This window comes from Muscardinus avellanarius (genome assembly GCF_963383645.1).
Source record: "Muscardinus avellanarius genome assembly, chromosome: 3".
In the NCBI taxonomy this organism is placed as follows: domain Eukaryota; kingdom Metazoa; phylum Chordata; class Mammalia; order Rodentia; family Gliridae; genus Muscardinus; species Muscardinus avellanarius.
This window is the reverse complement of record NC_137788.1, coordinates 88,351,997-88,363,099: the sequence shown is the minus strand read 5'-3', so window position 1 is coordinate 88,363,099 and position 11,103 is coordinate 88,351,997. Positions and strand designations below refer to the sequence as shown.

At 40.4% G+C, this 11,103-nt stretch overlaps 1 pseudogene across 1 annotated transcript; it reads right to left on the bottom strand.

Moving 5' to 3' along the window:
* Positions 1–3,484: 3,484 nt before the first annotated feature.
* On the bottom strand, positions 3,485–4,233 carry LOC308259863 (tubulin polyglutamylase complex subunit 2-like; annotated as a pseudogene). The gene has a single exon. The product of its transcript is annotated as a tubulin polyglutamylase complex subunit 2-like (transcript).
* Positions 4,234–11,103: the final 6,870 nt, after the last annotated feature.

The following is an 11,103-nucleotide window of genomic DNA, read 5'->3' as shown; positions in this document are numbered from 1 at the left end:
ACTTTCCATATCATGTGGGCTAATGTCAAACAATTTTACATACATGCACCTAGAATCCAGAAAGACAATGGAGATAAAATGGATAAGAAAATATTTTTTCATTGTGATGATTTTTATTTTTTTATTGATATATTGTAGTCATATGTGTTAATGTAGTACAGGATGGTAGAGGCATACATGCACATATCACCCAATTAGCCCTTACCCCAATCCTACTCATTCCCTTCTACTCCCTCCTTCTCATCTTTGGCTTAGTGATTGATCTGTTTGTGAATGCAAATCATGTACATTAGGGAGTTTCCCTCTTTTTAAATGGCCAAATCTGTTTCAAATTTTAGTAAAATCATCAACTCACACATTTAAGAATTTCCTAAAATTTCAGAATAATAACCACTTTGATGCACATCAAATGAAACTGAAGAACACCAAAGAAAAAGAGCAAGTCTTCAGGGATACAGTAATTGGAATGATGGCTATATTTAAATCAAAATGAAATGACAATTTAAAAAAATAGAACATAATTGTTAATAATTTATGAGAAACTCCTGTTTTCCTGGGATTTTCAGAAAAATATTTATCCAAAATTAAAATCACAATAATATATTTCAGAAGAACGCTCAGTAAGCTAAATGTCAGCAGACACACACCACATAAATAAAAAGGAGGTTCTTAGGTTGAAGAGAAGTGTTCCCAGATGAAAATTTGAATCTTCCTGAAAATGAGATACATAAAGATAAATGTAGAGGACTCTGGGCCCCAGGCTGGACTGTGCGGAGCACGCCAGACCCCTGGAGAAACCTGGCCCGGTCATCAGACCCGGGTCCTGGGTGGGGGTCGGGTGGGGCATGCCGGAACCTGGAACAGCCGGGGTCAGGTTGCAGGACTCTGGGCCCCGGGCTGGACTGCGGGGAGCACACCAGACCCCTGGCAAAAATGGTCCCAGTCGTCAGATCCTGGGTCCCAGGCAGGGGTCAGGCAGGGCACGCTGGACCCCTGGGGAAACCGGGCCGGGTCACAGTGCTACTGAGTGCCTGATCCCACAACCTCCTCAAACCACACATACTGTCTTCTCTTATTTAAAAAAAAAAAAGGAAAAGAAAAAGAAAAAGAAAAAGAAAAAAGAAAAATATCGGAGAGGGGTCAAGATGGCTGTGGCGGATGCCAGGATACTGGAGATGCAGACAAAATTTATCCAAATGAACTGAAACTTTTGGAAAAATTCCCCATGGAGGAGGACTGCTTCTTCTCTACACTGTTAAGAATCTTGGACATCACCTGTAAGGAGAGAGTTTAGCGGGGACCAAGGAGAAAGGCGGTGTTGAAAGTGGTCTCCGCGATGGCGGTGGAGACTTGTATTCAGGAGAAGCAGAAATCAGATCCTACCAACCTTATTTTTTTGGAGAAATTACACCAAATGTTGAATGCTACCATCACACATGCTTAGGAACACTGGACAACATTCAGAGTGGAAAAAGAGATTGGGAAAGATTTGAAATGGTGGAGGCAGTAGCAATGGCAATGGCCAGTACTCAGGGGAGGCAGAGATCTGATGCATTACACATGGAACCTTTGAAGTAATAACCCCAGAGGAGGAATGCTACTACCACGCACCCTCAAGAACGTGGGACAAATGGTTAGGCGAAGAGGGTGCTCGGATGGGAGCCTGCCAAGGGGTGAGGCCGGCTATGGACACAGCAAAGCTGGGATTGGAGCCTGCCGTGAGGCAAGGCTGGTGCTGGGGTCTTCGAGGCCAGGATCGGAGCCTGCTGAGGGGTTAGGCTGATGCCGGGGCCAGCAAGGCTGGGATCGAAGCCTGCCGTGAGGCAAGGCCGGTGCTGGGGACTCCGAGGCTGGGATCGGAGCCTGCCAAGGGGTTAGGCTGGTGCCAGGGCCAGCAGCCGGCATCGGAACCTTCCGTGAGGCAAGGCCACTACTGAGGCCTCCGAGGCCGGGATCGGAGTCTGCTGAGGGGTTAAGCCGGTGCTGGGGCCAGCGAGGCTGGCATCAGAATCTGCCGTGAGGCAAGGCCGGTGCTGGGGCCTCTAGGCCGGGATCGGAGCCTGCCAAGGGGTTAGGCCAATGCCGGGGCCAGTGGCCAGCATCAGAGCCTGCTGTGAGGCAGGGCCACTACTGAGGCCTCCGAGGCTGGGATGGAGCCCGCCTTTAGGCTAGGCAGGTGCTGGGGCCACTGAGGCCGGGATCAGTGCCAGCTGAGGGGTTTGGCGGGTGTCGGGGCCAGCGAGACCAGAATCGGGACCTCCTATGAGGCAAGCCGCTGCTTGAGCCAGCGAGGTCTGGATCAGTCCACCAGGTAGCCAGGTCACCACTGCAGCTGTCAAGAGTGGGATCAGTACTTGCAATGTGGCATGCACGGAGAAATATCGCAGAAAATAAAAACCAGATGCTTCCCCTAATTAGCAATAACTAGGAGGAAAGGGGCAACAGGAAGAGGTCGAGCTATAGAAAGGGCCCTACAGTGAAGCAATTAAGGTGACCAATCAGAGGGTATGGAATAGGGGAGGATGGAGCCTCTTTAAAACACAAGAGGTACATAAACAAATGTATCAAAGTTAGTCATCAAACAAGCATGGGATCAAGGGGGGGAGGGAATGGGATGGGGACTGGATGAGGGCTAGTTGGATGATGTGTGCTTGTATATCCTCTCAAGTCTTGTATTCCAATGTGATATATGATTACAATGCACCAATAAAAATAAATTTAAAAAAGGATAAATGTGGAAGATTAGTTTTTTTAAGTGGATGAGGGCAAGCTTTATAGAAAACAAAATAAAAAATGAGCAAAGTGATATATGTTCATGGTAAAGGAGATAAAGAAAATACAATGTTATATGAAAATATTTTAATGCAGTGCTCTCCAAAACAACTTCCTGAGATGAAAATGTTCCCCATCTCTATTCTGTATAGTATGGAATCTACTTGCCACATGAATACTTGAAAAGGGCTAATGCAACTGAGGAGATGAATTTTTCATATAAGTTTAAATTGTCACATGTGACCAGTGGCTACTGATTAATCAGTATATTTCTAATTTTTCATGAGTCAAAAACAGTGGTTTCTTTGGAGAACCTTTCTAATCACTGCTCAGGGACTTAGGAGTAGGTGTCAAGAGTAAAACTTTCGATAGATTTATCTGGCCTCTTAAATAAAATCTGAAATCCTCAAGCAGTGTTTGGAGGTATGGGCTAGCATAAACTACTGTGAATAGTTCTTGGGGATAATTCAGTATGCCCTTCCAACTCCTGTATAATGTAAGTGGGAATAAAAGGCCTAGGGTTTTGCCACTCAAGAAGATGCCTTCAGTTAGTTACAGAATCTAAGATTGGAGCCATCTATACATGGAAAGCACCACTGCTGGGCTGGTGGAGAGCTGGGAGTGGGGGTGTCCAATTCCAGTCAGGGTTTCCAGACTCAGAGGAGGGCTTTGGGGTAGAGAGATCTGACGGGCCTTACTGGGCAACTGCAGCCTACACAGGCCCTTTCTTTTTTGGGATTAAAATTTTGTTCTTGCTCGTAAATACTTTTCTGGGATCCTCCACAAAGGAGCCAGTCTCTTCCGTGAGCAAGTCTGTGTTGTAGATGATGGGTTTATACATGCTAAACCAGTGATTGGCCTGTGGTCTATGCCATTGCTGGTGAAGGCATACTGCCACTGTGGCAAGGCCAGGTGGGTGAGGAGCAGGTTATAATAGATGGTACAGGTGTCTGTGAGAAGATGCCAGTATACTGCTCTGTCTAGGAACCAGATCTCCATGTCCTGGGCTAATGCTGGTTTCTTACTTCCCACTTCCATTGCATGCATGAATCCAGCTCAAATATCATACTGCAAGGGTCAAAGTGAAGCTTCTCACTAGCTTCATATGTAGCACCCTCCAGGTCTGCCAGCATTGGAGCATTAGAAAGTGAATACATGGAAGACTGTTGAACTGAGTCAGTTTTGAGATGCTGTTAATTGTCATGCTGCCCAATGGAATAATGTGTTCATTTAGCTTCACACTCCCTGTCGTGTGGAAGCCATTGGTCATCAGCTGGAAGTTCTTCATATCCTCAAGCAGCATACAGATGTTTTTTTTGTTTATTTGTTTTGTTCCCATGAAGAAATCATATGATGTTCAGCAGGAGCCTTTTCTAGGATGGTCACCTCTGTCACACCTGGGAAAAATTCCAGGATGTGGGTGATGCCCAGGGTCAGGTTCTCTGGGTGCGGCTTGCCACAACCCAGCAGCAGAGGTTGCATCTCTTCCATGCCTTATGTCCCAGCTGTGTGGAGTGGACCAGTTTCAGGAGACAGACTCAGAAGTTTAGAGTGTGTGTTTGTTTGCTTGCTTGCTTGTTTGCTTGTTTGCAGTACTGGGAATGGAACTCAGGGGCATAGTACCTCTTACTTACACCCCCAGCCCTATTTTTTAGTCTTATTTTTTATTTTTTTGAAACAGTCTCACTGAGTTGCGAAGGACCTCGCTAAGTAGCTGAGGCTGTCCACGAACCCTGATCCTCCATTCTCAGCCTCCCAAATGCTGGGATTACAAGCATGCCCCACCACGCCCAGCTAGATTAGTTTTTAAAGGGCTAAGAATACATTTATTAGAATAATGAAAGAACAAAGAACACTTGGGGCATATACAAAACAAAGATTAAAGGTGGTAGACTTTGACCCAATGATATCATTGCAATAAACATAGACTAAATTACTTATTTAAAAGGTGGTAACTGTCAGACTTGAAAAAAAATCCTAACTAAATATTGTTTTCAAAGCATGTATTTAAGTATAAAGACAAAGAAATGCTAGAAGTAGAAGGGTAGGAAATTTTATACTATGAAAACACTAATAAAAAGTTCAATGTGGCTGTATTGGTATAAGACTAAGCAGACTACAAAGACAGTAATAGTAAGAGATAGAAAAAAAAGAATAATTCAAATAATCCAATCAAAAAATGGGCAAGTGAACTAAATAGACACTTCACAAAAGAAGAAATTCAAATGGCCAATAAATGCATGAAAAAATGTTCAGCATCATTGACAATCAGAGAGATGCAAATCAAAACTACCCTGAGATTCCACCTAACTCCAACTAGAATGGCAATCATTCAAAACACAAACAACAACAAATGCTGGCGAGGAGGTGGAGAAGTGGGAACTCTAAAACATTGTTGGTGGGATTGCAAATTAGTGCAACAACTTTGGAAAACAGTATGGAGGATCTTCAGAAGAATGGGAACAAATTTACCATTTGATTCAGCAATACCACTTCTGGGTATCTACCCAAAAGAAAGGAAACCAAACTACCAAACTAATGCATGTGTATCTATGTTAATAGCTGCACAATTCACCATTGCAAAACTATGGAAACAGCCAAGATGTCCATCAACAGATGAATAGATTACAGAACTGTGGGATATGTACACAATGGAATTTTGCTCAGCTATCAAAAAAAAAAAAAAACACTCAATTACATCATTCTCAGGGAAATGGATAGAACTGGAGGACATTATGCTAAGCAAGATTAATCAGTCACAAAAAATAAGGAATCAGATGATTTCCCTAATATGTGAAAGCTAAGGAGAAATGGGTCATAGGAGAAACTCTAGGAAAAAAGGAAACCCTATAGAGGAGCAAATAAGGAAACCTAACTAAGAGGATGGGAGAGAGGAAGAAGGAAACTCTCTAAAGCACACAATTTATTTAAATAAACATACTGATGTCAACCACTAAGCCAAGTGTGGGAAGGAGGGATGGAGAGGGAATAGGGTGGGAATTGAGTAGGGGCTAAGTGGGTGATGTGTGCATGTATGTCTACACAAGTTGTTTTTTTTTTATCCCATTATGATGTATGAATACAATGCACCAATAAAAAAAAAGTGTCAATTCATCAGGTAGATATAACAACCTTAAGCACATTTAACTGAGTAACAGTTTCAAGGTGCTTGAAAAAATGAGAAAAAAATTGGAAAAATCCACAATCTCACTTGAAGAGTTTAATACTTTTCTGTCCATAATTAATAGATTAATTTGACCATGAAAATCAGTTAGAATAAAGAAAATTGGAAAAACATTGTTAATTAACTTGACCTAATTAACATTTGTAATGCAGTACAACCATCTTAAGTAAGTAGGAATTATTACATGCAAGTGTAAATGAAACTTATACCAAAAATACCCTATATCAAGCCTTAAAAATAAATCTTTATAGAGTTAGGAGTGTAGCTCAGTAGTAAAACGCATGCTTAGCATATGCAAGGCCCTGTGTTCAACCCCAGTACATAAAAGTAAGCTTTAATAAATTTAAAAGATTGAGATAATACAAAGTATGAATACTTGAACAAAATCTAAAATTGGGATAATAAAATAAAGTTAAAATTAAAATATAAAATTCAAAATAATAATAAAATTCAAAAATCAATTTTAAGTGGAGAAAAGTTTCCTAATGCATGAAAAATTTCAGAACACACTTCTAAGCAGGCTGCATGTCAAAGAATAAATTATAATGGCAATTATAATTTTATCTTATAGCTCTGATTGCTATAATAATAGACAAGAGGGTAGAAGCAAAGGAAAATAAAAGGAAAGCAGCTTGGTGCTTATTGAATCTATTTAGGTGAAAGATGATTTTAATGTGGCTGAGAATGTTAGTAAGGTGAGAGAATTAGCCAATTTGGGATGTGTCTAAAGATAGATACAGACATTAGGATTTGCCAATAGATAAATATAAGGTTTGAGAGAAAAAGAGAAATCAAAAATTAATTTGAGATTTGGGCCAGAAATGCAAGAAGATGGAGCTAAAAATAGACTAAAATAAGAAAGACTGAAAGTTAACCAGGTTTTGAGGTTGAAATAACACTAGCTGAGCTTTTACCATAGCTACTAATTTAGGATATTGGTTATTCCATTAAGAGACATCAGTAGAATGTTGGTTATAAGTCTATTATTCAGGAGAGAGACTGGAACCAGACACATAAGCTTTATAACGATATATATGATATGTGATTTATAACTGCAATTAATTAAATACTATATTCTTACATATTGCGATCACTAAAAGAGTGAGACTTATTTATAAGGTACCACATTGTTAAGAGGCCAGGGAAATTAGAAAGAAAAAACAGAACTGAGGAATGGCCAAAGATATAGTAAGAAAATGAGGGTGATGCTCTGGAAACCAAGTGATAGTGCTTCACTCCTGTAACAGCATAGTTAGAACTAATAGGAGCCTGGGAGATTCTCTTCTGACTGCTTCACCAGCTGAGAATGAAGAAGATGAAGAGGAACTGGATACTTAAACTCTGGAGAAGAAAGGAGACATAAAGCATCAGTTAGGAGACAGGAAAATGAATGAGTGGAAAGTAGAGTCAATGTTGAGCAACCTCCATGACCCAATTGATGGTGAGTTTGTGAATCATTATGGTTAATTGTTTTTAATCCAAACATTTTTTTCTTTATGGTCCTGAGAATTAAAGCCAGAGACATTCTGCCTCTGGGTTATACTTGCAACCCCATTTTTATTTTTTCATTTCAAAACAGGTCTCACTAAGTTGCTGAGGCTGGCCTTGAACCTGTGATCCTCCTGTCTCAGCTTCCCAGATACTAGGATTACAGGTGTACGCCACCATACTCATCTTATTCAAACATTTTTGCCCAAGCAGTTACAAGTACAAATTAGGCAAAGAGTTTGATTCAACCAGGATTGGGGCTTTACCAAGTAAGAATGAAAAAATAAAGGCATATTCAGGTGAATAAAATGATTTAGAATGAAATAATTGGCAAGGAAAGAGCTAGTACAATCGATCAATAGATTTTAATTCTCAAAGGTGTTAAAACAGGAGTGAAGAGAAAAGGTAAGAGATGCTGTTCTGAGACTAGAATGCTTGGATTTAGGAAAATGGGGGAAATTCAGTTATTGAGGTAGTTGGTGGAAATGGAATGAGAATCAGAGATAGTTTGGAGGGGGGTAAATCATTGGAGGGGAGCAGTTAGGGACTTGCATCACCTCTGTGAATATTGCAATCACCCAGTAATGACAAAACTGTGCTGGAGAGGGGTGGTATTTCAGGATCTAGAATATTCAGAGAATACAGGGAAGATGGTTGGGAAATGAACTGGATCAGGATGCAATCTGTTAAAGTGAGATTACCACCTGATGGGGTGATGGGTAGACTGAGAAAAGAAAGTGAACAGTCTATAAGGCATAATAAGTGAGGATGATTCTCCCCCCGCCCCGCCCAGCCCTGATATGAGTGCAGGAGGGGAAACAGCCATCCCAACGGAGAATACCAGAGAGGGACTGTTCTAAGAAGGGAGTGCGATTTCAAACGTGTCCTTCATGGCAGAACAATCCTGGTCACTACAAACAGCTCAGAAAACACTAACTATTGCTCTATCTGCTTGCTGGCACTGGTGTGTCTGCTCTGCCTTGACACTCCCCGCGGTGTGGTAAAAAAGCATTACTGCGCCTCTCTGGCAGTCCCCACCAAACCCTCACCACTGAAAACTCAGTGGGCTTCACGCCTGTTGAAAGCAAAATGTGGAAACTCATTCACACACTCCTCTGTGCTCGCTTGCGTTCTCTCTCTCTCTCTCTCTCTCTCTCTCTCTCTCTCTCTCTCTCTCTCTCTCTCTTCCCTGTTTGTTTCTCTCCCCCACTTCCTTTCCTCATCACCCCAATTTCTCCTCTTTTTTAAAGAAAGAAGACAAGTATGGGGGGGGGGGTGATGACAAAATTGAAATCGCACTTGGCTAGTGCTAGAAGAAAACGAGAAAACTGTTTACTACCAAAGAGCACTAAAGAAAAAGCTGAAGTGTGTGATTTGTCAATACTCTTTAAAACACTACACTGAACGTGATGAATCCCAAAAACAACCAGGGAGAATTTTGAAAAGTGAACTCATCAATCAGGAAAACATCAGAAGACTAGACTAAAGAAGAAAAATTATCAATGGCCAGATGCCCAGCTCCCACATGACCATACATACGTACATTTCTTCTCCTTAAGTTGGTTCCTCAGCAGAGAATATTTATCTATGAGATGATTAGACTACAGGGGGAAAGGAATTTATAACATTTATCTGATTAAATAACATGAAATAACTTGTTTTAGATCATTCAGTAAATTTTCTTTTCTAACATGGCAAACATTAAAGTTCAGATCACTGAATTTCAGGTTAGAATATTGGAGCTCAAACCCAGCATCTGCTATGAAAACAACTCCTCACTCATCCCTCTAGTCTCAGCCTTCACATATCTTTCTCAAATAACTTTTCCCCTAAGTATATTCATCATGCCAATTATTGTTAACTATTGCACCGTGAAATTGTCTTTTGTAGTCCTTTGCAAAACTACACATTTTGTATATTTATCTAATATACGTCTTGCCTGCAGGACTAAAATTCTGTGAAGCCAGGGGCTCAAAAGGAGCTGATACAGTTAATGTGACCAGTAAATGCTTAGTGCCCATCTGACTTGTGCAAATGGCAAACATACTGTACTCTAGTTTCTTTAAATTAACTTTGCAGGACCATGGACATCCAATTTATACAAAGGCATTTCAGAATCTTTGAAGTGTTTATTAAATATGAAGTTTAATGCATCAAACAAGTTCCTGGCATCTGATTAACTAGCTACTAACTAGTACTGCTTCATAAGAATTTTTTTTCTATAAGATCTATTAATTGCTTTTCAACAGTAGACTTCAAGAAATTAAGAAAACCTTAGACATTTAAATTCTACTTAAAATACTATGAGATTTATTATGGTATCCCGCGTCTAAATGATAGAAGCTTCAGAAGAAATACTGCCTTGGGATCTTCTAGGATTTTCTGATGTTCCTTTTAAACACCTACATCTAATGGATTTTCTAAAATCTTCTGTTGTAAGTGACTCTTAGTCACCATCTCACAATGAAAGTACCTGATAGCCTTCTTTTTAATGTGTAAAATCAGCCAGCCCAAAGCCAACAGAAAGTAACACCTTATGAGCGGCAGGTCACCGACCACTCACTATTCTAGCTGCAGCGAATTCCTTTAAAAACTGCTGTTGTTTATATGACAAACATGTACTCCAGCTTTTCTGGAATAGGTACATTTTCATATAACATTTTTATTTTCAATAAACAATTTATTGTATAACTGAAAAATGAACTAAATACAGTTTAAATGGGACTTAGGCATATTTTAATAAATGTACAAATAAAGGCCAGTATTGTCCAAATGTGTGTCAAGAACTTTGATTCCCAAGTTCAGTTTTTGTGTCTTTAAATCTAGATTCATTAGAATGAATGCATTTGACTAGATATGTTAAAAACAGGAAGCAAAAGTTCAGGATTGCCTTTTGTCCCATCATCTTAGGATGATGGGACAAAATTTATTAAATTCATTCTGAATTTATTAAATTCATTCTGATCTTAAAAATGGTTATCATTGGAGCACTATAAAGAATCTTGTCTGGGATATACCTGTGCCCATAAGGCAAGCTCTGAGATGACCCCCAAAAGTCTCCCGTCACGGTGCTCAGCCATTGTGTAGTTCACTATACATAGATTCACTGCTGGCCTGGGTCGTGAGTTGATTGTGGTGCAGCGGGTAGTGAATGGTTGCTGAGAGCAGATCAGAAAACACTGTGGTTTCCACGTTGCTATTTCTTGGGTTCTTCCTTCAGGGAAAGTGATCTACCAAGCCATGAAGAGACTTAAGGAACTTTCCTGGGGTACACTTGGAGAAGAACTGAAGCCTTCCAATAACCAGTACCAGCCATCCAGGTGAATTAGAACCTTCCAGCTGAGCCACCATTTAATCCCTGACCCAAAGAAACCATCTGAGATAGTGAGTGAATGTGTATTGTCTTGAGCTACAAAGTCTTAAAGTAATCAGCTACATAGCAACTACCTAAGGCAGCCCAGTGAAGATAAGTGAATTGATCATTTATCATCCAAGATAATAGTGAGACTAGTGCTATTAGAAGCAATCATCCAAAAAGAAATAAATAAACAAACAAACAAAAAAACTTCTTGGTATTGTGGTAGACAAATAATGGCCTCTCAAAAGTATCTATTATATCTATTAGCCAGGCATGAGCCACGCATGGTGGCACAGGCTTG